This window comes from Camellia sinensis, chromosome 6, assembly GCF_055761805.1.
Source record: "Camellia sinensis isolate YWXY chromosome 6, ASM5576180v1, whole genome shotgun sequence".
NCBI lineage: Eukaryota > Viridiplantae > Streptophyta > Magnoliopsida > Ericales > Theaceae > Camellia > Camellia sinensis.
The window spans coordinates 172,905,117-172,916,484 of NC_138966.1; positions in this window are offsets into that span (position 1 = coordinate 172,905,117).

Below are 11,368 nucleotides of genomic sequence, written 5' to 3' on the forward strand. Positions count from 1 at the left end.
GGGTTGTACTCAAAACTAACAAATCCCTCAGGATCTAAATCCTCATTCTTCTGTACTCCCAAAGTGATCCTTGCTCTATCTTCGGTAGTCACCACCATCGGTTCTGGTTGGGTTTGGGAGATGTCCAACATGCACAAGTCAGTGCTATTCGGAATGAACACCTCCGGCTTGGGTAGGTAGGAAGAGGTCATATATATGCTAGGGTCGTATGACACAACCCCAGTTTGGATGAAGTTGATGTGTTTGGGAGGTGGAGCTTGGTTATGTGGTGGGAGAGGGTTGGTTGTGACATTCAGTTTCTCCGGAGGCATAATCACCTTGTTGTCAATGAGATCCTAAATCTCATGACGCAATCGAAAGCACTGGTCGGTTTCGTGACCATGTTTTTGGTGATAGGCGCAGTACTTCACCGGGTTATGGGAAGGAGGAAGTTTTTCTAGTAAGGGCCACAGCTCTAGGGGTTTCAAGTGCCCTTTCTTGATCAAAACCCCTAAAGCCTTGGACAAAGGCATGTATAGTGGGGTGAAGGTTCTTTGGCCTCTAGGGGCATATCTAGTTGTTTGCGAGCTACTTCCGGACACACCGGTAAAGGGTGTAGCTGCAAAGGTTTTGGGAGGGGTGGTGGTGACCATTCCTACATTTGAAGATCTAGCAGCTGCAGCACTGCTTGTGCCTGCATTTGTACTGCGGTTGAATGTCCTCCTGGGCTGCTCTCTTTCAAGGTCAATCAGACCTTGTTTCATTGTGTCCTCGATCTGCACCCCAATCTCATGTAAATCTGCAAAGGTGGGTAGAGGGAGAACGATCATCTTTTGCATGAGCTTGGGCTGGAGGTTGCGCACAACCATCCGAATCTGATCTTTGTCAATGGGCCTAATGATCATCATCAAGGCTTTAGCCCTCCAGCGGGTCACAAAATCAGAGAAGCTCTCCTTTGGCTCTTGCCTAGTGGTCTCGAGATCACGGGTTGTGACCTCGATCTGTGTACTGTAGGAGTATTGAGTTATGAAGGCCTCAGCCATCTCCTTCCAACTTCTCTTAACGAAGTCCTCCAGTTTTGCATACCAAATAGCCGCTACACCCGACAGGGTCCGGCCAAACAGGGAAAGCTTCTGTAATCTAGTAAGGCCCATTAGCCTTAAGATGTTTGAAAATAGCCGCAGGTGCACCATAGGATCTCTAGACCTATCAAAGCGGTCGATGTGCGGCATTTTAAACCGGTCCGGCAGCGTCACGGCCGTGTCGGTGTGTCCATCATCTATATCCGAAATGGATTTCAAGCCTTGGGACTTCTTAAAAAGATTTTCTAGTCTGCTTATTTTTAACGCCGTTGGATCTACCTCGAACTCAAACGGTGAATCCACTAAGTTGGTGGGCGCTTTAGATAGATGGGGTAGGATTGGGGACAGAGCTAGCCCCGTTGGAATGTCCGCATTTTCCTGGACAGTTGGCGTCTCCTTGAGTATTGGAACTCTGGGTGGGGGAGGAGGGATGTGCGAAGCAAACGCTTCGGTTTGCTGCTGTAGTCTGGTAATTAACTCTGCCGGTTGGGTCACTACCTCGGCTTAATGTGCAGATACTTCTGCCTGACAGGCAGCATCCTGCTGCATGGCTATAGCACGTCCGCGAGGGACCCCGTGCTACAGTTCGGACTCGATTTGTGTTGCGGTTCTTAATCTGAACCAAAGAGTCCAAATCTGGAAAATCGTTTTGAGAAACAGATTTTTTGAAAAGAAGTGCCAAACATGGACTGCTTTGCCAGATACAGAGTCGCCACCTAAATATTTTTTATGGGGAATTTAGGAAACCCTGACTCAGTGCCAAAGGCCATATGTCCGTCATCACCAGAGTTGCGTCGGCTCGGGAGCTAGGGTACGATTGGGGAAGGTCAGCTATGAGCACCCCCTCTCGCCCGATCCGAAGATTGGCCTCTACTAACCGTGATATCCATTTTTGAAAACATTATGTGTTCTTATTCCATTGATTAGCCTAGAATTACTATGTTATGCGCACAGCAAATAAGTATAGACTAGGTTGCCTAATTTGGAAATAAGCATTGCATATCCGTTTGTCTTAGAAAAATGTTTTGGAATTTGCTACTCGCAAGTAGGTTAAAACACAGATTTCAACGAGTGTTTCCAACTCAGGCAATCCAACTTTCACCCACAGGCATTCAAACAGTTTATCACATAAGCATCTAGCCACATGGTAATCATGCTGTTATGGCAACACTCACACGCATGCGGTATGCTGAAGCATAAAATACTTACATCGTACTCCAAGCCAAAACAATAAACTAGTTAGCAAACATGCGTGATCCTAGTTCATTTTTAAATGTCTAATGCAACACATACAGGATGCAATTAAAGTAGGCTCGGCCAACCTAAACATGGCATGTGAAATGCAATCAATTGATGCACGTATTCAATTTGGAATTGAAATACAAATGCAGTTAGCATGATGTACCGAGCCCGGTGCGTGTGAGACAAATGCATGGATGCACGCATGCGCAGCATAAGGTATGCTAATTTAAACATGACCTATTACTAACCATCAAAGCAGGTACGTAAAAGGGAGAAAGAAATGGGGGTTGGAAGACATGTACACACTCACCCACACTTATTACAAGTTTACCCCCGCTCGGAGGGACCGAAAGAATAATACAGTTCGAATAATGAATTAACTATCCTAGCTAATTAATTATTACAAATCACCTAATTAGTTAACAAACTAACTAAGATAGGAAAAACAGTAAACTGCCTCGGGAGGAGAGCTCGATGCAATGCATGCTCGGTCTTGCTCGGGAATTCACTGCCATGCGCAATCTGCCTCTGTTTTCCCTGCTCTGCTCCTCTAAAGACTGTTAAAGTCTCAGAGTTGCTTCTCTGGACCTTGGGAAGCACCACCGGCTGAGTAGAATGGTCACCGGCAGTAGTCTGGTGGTCATCGGCACATAATGAATCCATCGGCTGCCAGTTTATTCCCGGTCGGCACTTTATGAAGTCGATCGGCAGAGAATGCCTGTAAAACCTGTTTGACAACAGCAGAGGAGAGGACTTTGCATGGCAATACAATTCAAGCCATATATGCACCAACCATGTTCCTTATCATGTGAGTGAGTCAAAGGGACATGCTCCTTGGTTCTCGGACCACCAATCGCGCATTTCCATGCGTGATGGCCCAAGGGACCAAGTGTGCACATTTTGATGTCAAATGCAATGCAAACCAACAAACCAAAGGGGTCCAATCCCTATCACTAAATCAAGGGACAAGATATGCATGTTCAATGCAACCTAAGCATGTTAGCTAGCGATGCAACATGGCAATGCAAACAAGCAAGCGATGAACAAGCATGCAAGCTAGTGGACATGCAAGACATGGTGCGATCAAAGCATGCAAAGTGTGAGACATGTAACAATATGTAAAGATTGGACTTAAACATGATTTGGGCAGCTCTAATTAGGCCCAAAACAGTGGCCATAAGTGCCCAAAATGAAGGACTAAAACACACACACATGCATGCAAAGGATGTCCAATACTTCAAGCATTTAAAAGCAATTCTCGAGCACATTTAAGAGGATGCAAACATGGATAAATGACCTGCATTAAGCTCTGAAAATTACGCAAGAATATGGTGCTAAACCAAGCAAACAAGATAGGCTAAGCATGCAATAAATGGCCCAAGTACTTGAAGCAAGTCAAAGGGACTTGAACCATGGCTAAGCCAACCAAGCCTCACAAGGCCTAGAGGGCTTGAAACAGGTCCAAGGCAGACCTAGACCATGCAAAGGGGGCCCCCTAGATGGCATCTAAGTGGCTCAAATTCAAAGGTATGTACAAAGGCCAAAACATGGAGCATATAACACAAGCTCATAAGGCATCAAAGAGACAACCAAGGAAAGCATACAAGCATGCAAAGGGGACTGAAATGGTGCTACAAATGATGCCAAACCATTAAATCAAAGCAAGTAATGCATGCTATACCCTCAAATACTTAAGGCCAACAAGCCGAAAATGCAAAGGGGCTATACAATGCATGCTATGGCCGACCCAAACAACTATGGACAGACCTCAAGCATGGTAAAATAAGCACAAAAGCTTCACAAAGCTAGACCTAAAACATGCTAGAACAAAGGCTCACAACCTAAGGCATGTTAAGGCCTAAACATGGCATTACAAGGTAGGTATAGTAAGCATGCATGGTGTACCAAAACTAACAAAAAACAGAGGCATATTATGACATAATAGGCACAAAAAACAGCCAAGGCATGGTCAACAAGAAGCTTAGCTAGGTGCTCCCTCAAGAGGCCAAAAATGGTCCATTTCAAGGACAACAAGGAGAGGGGGTGGCCCTCTCCTTCTTGGGACTTCAAGGGACCATCCTTACCACTGAAATCCCTCAAGATTTCAGTGGTGAGGAGGCCCAAACACCAAAGTCTCGGAGCTTACACAAAACAGCCCAAAATGGGGCCTCTCAAGGCCTAAAAGGGGTCAAACACCTCCAAACCACAAAACACCCTAAACAAACTATTTAGAGGGCCTAAAAAAGGAACTTTTTTGTATTATACACTAAGCACAAAAACAGTTCTAAGATAGGCAAAACAAGTATGCAAGAATGGGGAATAAAGGGACTAGTTTCTTACCCTTGAAGACCCCTTCAACAATGGTGGACCAGCAGCTTCTTTTAGGTTGAAACCAGCTTCAAAACCTCAAAAACAACCCTCAAGAGGTCTCAGCTCCAAGGGATGGTGTAATGGTGGGTGCTTGTGAGCAAAAGTAAGACAAAACACACACACTAAGTCTAAATGAGAGAGAGGTATAGAGATAGAATATATATCAAACCCTAAACCTAAAACCAGAGCTCTCACAATGTTTTTCTCTGTCAAGTGTCTAACCTAGAGCCAAGAGAGGAGGGCTCCTCTTATAGAGGAGCCAATCTTGTAAAGCTTACAAGGTAAGCTAACAAGGAAGCCATCCCACCATACACGTGTATAGAGGGGAACAAAATGACATACAGCTGTCTTAAAATATCTGCAAAAGCAGATGAACAGTAATCGGCTGCTCAAAAATGCCATTTTGTCAAAATTGAGTGCCGACCGGCAACAAAGAATGCCGACCGGCAATATACATTGCCGATGGCACCAAAACACCAGCCGGTGGCCTCTGGCCATGGCCGGTGATGTATAGGGATGCCTCACAAGGCATTCCCTGCCCCTCCAAGGCAAAACACAAGTGTTTGGTGCAAAACCAGACACTAAACAGTCGAGTTCGGAGATCCTGAGGCAAGGCGCGTGGCCGAGACCTCCGGGAACTCCAAACGAACACAAACATGGATGATTACCGGGTGTTCAAACGGTGACGTCCAAGTCTTGAGGACAGTCAAAAATGGGGTGTCTACAATGGCCTTCATACTTTCCTGGAGCTGACGCATCATCTCTTCCAAACCTGCCATATTTTCTTGATCTAACTGAACAATCGGTATATCTGACTTTGTAGTAGAAACTGAGACCTCAGCCTGACTGTTCAAGGACCGTTGATCTGGCAACCTCTGTATTGATACACTGCGCCTTCTTGACCTCTACCTAGCAACTGGGGGTAAAGAAAGAAACACTGCTTGTTTGTCTATCAGATCCCTGGATCGATTAAGTCTTCGACCTCTAACCCAGAGTGCTCGGGGAATATCTGCTTGGTCGGATGCAATTGTGCTAAACTACCTTGCGAAAAGATAAATAAAGCATAATAAATAAACAAACAACTCGAGCATGCAGTGTGCTATGTTATGAGCTAGATAAATTAAAGACAACACAGTTGGCAAACATAAGCTGAAATAACTGTTCTCAACCACTGATCACTGTTCCCCAAATTACTACCCCAAAACTAAATCTGATACCCTCAGGCAAAACTGTTTCTCAAATACTGATGCCCTCAAGCCTGATACCCAGACTTGCAAACTGATACGCGCGTTCCTATAGAGACACACTCTAAAAGCACATAACAAGCAAATGAGAGCCAAAACACCCCTATGTTGGGGTAGGGTTTCCCTGTCCTATTTTGTCAAGAGCTAAGGTTTCACTACGCACGCAGCGGTTTCAAACAACCTACAACCAGGTAAGCAACCTATCCTAGCTTTGAATGGTCACTATGGATTCCGAATATGCACTAGGTCGAATGGTCAAAAAGGGTGCCCCGGTAACAACCGGGGTTTGTGTTCCCATCATGGCAGAGCGCGTAACTGGTCAACCTTATGGCACACAGCCTCAGGCTAACCATTCAGGAATAGCAGACGGCGAACACGGTGACCTAGGCGCACCAATACAAATGCAATGCAAAGAAACACATAAGTGTAGTCAAAACAAGATATCATGAGTTCGAGTCAAGTTTTCTAAATCCCCAGCAGAGTCGCCAAAAACTGTAGACGCGCTCCCGGGAACTCTCTGATATCCGCGCGCTTATGAGGGGGTGGGGATCTCGTTTTGTTCTGAGCTACTACAGTTCGGACTCAATGTCACGGTTCTGAATCTAATCTTACAATGTGCGATGTAAGATCGATAAATCACCAAAGAATCCAAATCCGACAAATCGTTTTGGAAAACTGATTTTTTATAAAGAAGTGCCAAACATGGACTGCTTTGCTAGATACAGAGTCGCCACCTAAATATTTTATTTTGGGAGAATTTAGGAAACCCTGACTCGTGCCTAAGGCCACGTGTCCATCATCACCAAAGTTGCCTCAACTCGGGAACTTGGGTACGAGAGGGGAAGGTCATGCAATGAGCACCCCCGCTAGCCCAATCAAAGATCAGCCTGTACTAAGCATGATATTTCGTTTTTGAAAACACATGTGTTCTTATTCCGGTTAATTAGCTAATCTTACTACGTGATGCACACAGCATACAAGTATAGACTAGATCACCTAATTTGAAACAAAACATTGCATATTTGTTTGAAAATGGTTTGGAGTTTGCTACTCGTAAGTAGGCTAAACCAGGGATTTTAATGAATTGTTCCAATTCAAGTAATCCAAGCTTCACCCACAGGCATTCAGGCAGTTAATCAACTAAGCAGTTAGCCTTATGGCAAGCATGCTTTCATGCCAACATTAACACACATGCAGTATGCTAAAGCGTAAACACTCACAGTGTACTCCAAGCCAAAACAGAGAACTAGTTAGAAAACATGCATGATCCTAGTTCATGTTAAGATGGCTAATGCAACACATGCGAGAATGCAATTAAAATAGGATTGGCTATTCTAAGAGGGCATATGAAATGCAACTTGGTACATGTATTCAAATAGGAATTGAAATACAATGCAGTTAGTATGATGCGCCGAGCCCGGTGCATGCAAGACAGATGAATGAATGCACACATGCAAGCATAAGGTATGCTAATTGAAATATGTCCTAAAACTAACCATCGTAAGCGGTTAAGTAAAAAGGAGAAAGAAATGAGGGTTGGAAGACATGCATCACACACACGCACGCTTATTACAACAGTGTGCCCTCTCAAGGGAAAGACCAAATAAGAAGCTAACTAGCTAATCTAAGCTAATTAAACTAATTATTACACAACGAATAAGCTAATTAACTAATCCTAGTTAACTAACTATTACAAAACAGTTAAGCAGCTAAACGCATTAACTACTTAAGTTACATGACCAAAGCGTAAACTAACTAAGTAATTTAGCTAAGTAAAGCAGTAAACAGAGGTGCCCTCAGAGGGAAGAATGCATGCATGCCCGGTCGCCTCGTTCGGAAATCCGTTGCAATGCCCCAACTTGCCTCTGTTTGCAACTGTTCTCAGAAACTTGTACCAAGCTCCAGATAGCTTCTAACACATCTTGGGGACTTGTGGGAGGGTGGCCGACCAGTTGTTGTGCTCTCCAGCCACTGGCCAACCACTTTTTGCTACTGCAAACCAGAAAAAGTGTTCAGCCAGCTAGTTTTTCTGGTTGGCCGACCAGTTGTTGCTGCCAAACTCTAGTTTTCTGCAACAGAGAGCAAGAAAGGGCATGGCAATGTATTTGCAAGGTATGTGTGCACAACCACCCTCCCTATCATTTCATAAGCTCAATGGAGTATGGTTCTTGACCCTCAGGCCACCAATCGCGTATTTCGATGCATGATGGCCGAGAGGCGAAGTTGCACAATTCAATATGAAAATGAATGCACAAGTAAACACATAAAGCCTCAAACTCTATCATGTAGGATCAAGAGCGTCAGCGATCGGGAATTGAGGCATGTTTCATCACTTCAAATATGAAACGTCCCTCGTTTCCCGTGTTTGGACTAACACCTATTCCAAACACAATGCAACACAAGCATGGCATACACAATGCGACTCAAACATGCAAACATGCAATGCAACTAGAGCATGCAGACATGCAATGCAATGAAACAAGCATATGAACAATATACAAGGGACAAGCATGCAAACATGCAAGACAACATAACATAGCATACTCAATGCTCAATGGCATGCATGCTCAATGCAAAGCAACTTTAGATTCTAAATACAATGTAATGCATGCATGCACAATGCAATGCAACAAGGGCAACTTATCAGTGCTAGGGACATGCATACTCAATGCAAACAACAACTAGCATACACAATGCTAAATGTCAACTAGCATATGCAATGCTAAACATGGCACACTCAATGCAATGTGACCTCAACATGCAAACAACATGGCATACTCAATGCGATGAACTACATGGCATATACAATGCGAAATCAATCATGCAAACAACATGAGGGTTGGTTTGGGATGTTCTAAAAAAGTATACTTTTTGACTTATTGGCTTATATGGGTTGAGTTTGGGTTGGGTTTGACGTGATGTATTAGAGAGGTGATGTGATTTAAATAAGATGATGTGACTTAAATAGGATAGTGACTTTTTGACTTTTTGTATTATTTAGTTTATGCCAAACCAACCCTGCGATGGACCTCATGGCATACACAATGCTCAATGGACTTAAACCAAAATGGATAGACCTCAGCCATGCCCAAATTAGTGGCCATAACACCAAAACAAAGGCACCAAAAGACAAGGCATGCATGCACAATGCATTGGCCAACCAACTAGGCCTAAGAGCACAACTCTCAAGAGGGCTCAAGGAGTGATAAACATAGAAGTGTAACAACACGAAATGCACTGAAATTAAGTAAGAAATGATACTAAATCATTCAAACAAGCACAATTATAGCATGCAAAGGTCCTGAAGCAAGAAGGCTAATAAAGAGGACTACAAAGGAGGCATGCAATACATGGCAAATATGCATGAACCAACCACAAACAGAGCTCAAGTAGGTCAAAACATGGACCAAAACATGCTAAGTTGGAGGCTCAAAGGCTTAGGCAAGATGGCATACATGTGTAGACGTGCCCGGAGAACTCCCGAGAAAATTTCGTTTTGTTCTCTAGCTACTACAGTTCGGACTCGATGTCACGGTTCTGAATCTAATCTCGCAAAGTGCAAGGCAAGACCGATAAATCACCTAAGAGTCCAAATCTGGCAAATCGTTTTGAAAAACTGATTTTTAAGAAAGAAGTGCCAAACATGGACTGCTTTGCCAGATACAGAGTCGCCACCTAAATATTTTATTTTGAGGGAATTTAGGAAACCTTGACTCGTGCCTAAGGCCACATGTCCGTCATCACCAAAATTGCCACGTCTCGGGAACTTGGGTACGAGAGGGAAAGGTCATGCAATGAGCACCCCCGCTCGCCCGATCAAAGATCAGCCTGTACTAAGCATGATATCTTATTTTTGAAAACACATGCGTTCTTATTCCAGTTATTAGCTAGAATTACTATGTGATGCGCACAACACACAAGTATAGACTAGATCGCCTAAGTTGGAACAAAACATCTCATGTTTGTTTGTTTGAAAACGGTTTGAAATTGCTACCCGTAAGTAGGCTAAGACGTGGATTTGCCACCCTGAAGTGGGCTTTAAGAAAACATGATTTTGCCACTCCGCAATGTGGGCTTAAAACGCACATTTTGATGAATTGTTCCAATTCAAGTAATCCAACCTTCACCCACAGGCATTCAGGCAGTTATATCATATAAGCAGTTAGCATCATGGCAAGCATGCTATCATGGTAACACTCACACTCTGCAAGATGCTAAAGCATAAAAGTTTACCTAGTACTTCGAGCCAAAACAATTGCTAGTTAGTAATCAATGCATGATTCTAGCTATGTTAAGATGGCTAATGCAACACACGCAAAATACAACTAGAAATAGGCTCGGTTATTCTAAAATGGCATATGAGATGCAACTTGATAATCATGTATTCAAATCGAAATTGAAATACAATGCGGTTAGTATGATGTGCCGAGCCTGGTGCATGCAATACAGATGAATAGATGCAAACATGCAAGCATAAGGATGCCTATTGAAACATGACCTAGAACTAACCATCGTAAGCGGTTAAGTAAAAGGGAGAAAGACGTGGGGTTGGAAGACATTCACACACGCACACACACTTATTACAAAATTCGCCCTCTCGACGAAGGGTCCGAATAAATAATACAAACCAACTAATTGACTAACTAATCAAGCTAATTAATTATTACAAAACTCTTAACTAATTAAGCAAATTAATTAAGTCACAAAACAGATTAAGTATGAAACCAAAGAGGCTACCACAGCTCCGCCTCGGAATGATTGAATGATGCATGCCCGATCGCCTCGCTCGGAAACCCGTTGCCATGCCTCAAGTTGCCTATGTTTGCACTGTTCTGCACCTCTGAAAACTGTTCCAACTTCTATGATGCCTATGAACCACTCCATCGACATGCTGAGAAGCCATCGGCCAAAATATAGGGCCATCGGCCAAGGGAAGTAGGTCATCGACCATTTGTGAGCCCATCGGCCAAAAAAGGTTAGTCAATCGGCACTGAAAATAGTCGATCGACAATATCTTCCTGCAAACTGCTCCTCATGCTACAGCAAAGGACAAACAAGGGCATGTCAATACATTTGCAAGATAATGTTTGCAACAACACCCCTTATCATGTTTAAGACTTAAAGGAGTGTAGTGCTCGACCCTCGGGCCATCAATCACGTATTTCGATGCATGATGGCCAAAGAAGCCAAGTGTACAATTCAATGTATAATGAATGCACAAAAACACATGACTGCCTAAAACTCTATCATGCATAATCAAGAGTGTCGGCGACTGAGGATTGAGGTACGTTTCGTCACTTCAAGTACGAAACGTCCCTCAGTCCTCGTGTTTGGTTTGACACCCCAAACCAAACACAATGCAATGCATGCAAGCATGGAAAAGCTATGCAAAGCATCAAAGCTAATGGCATGCAAATAAACCCAATACAATATGAGTATGCAAGCAACAAT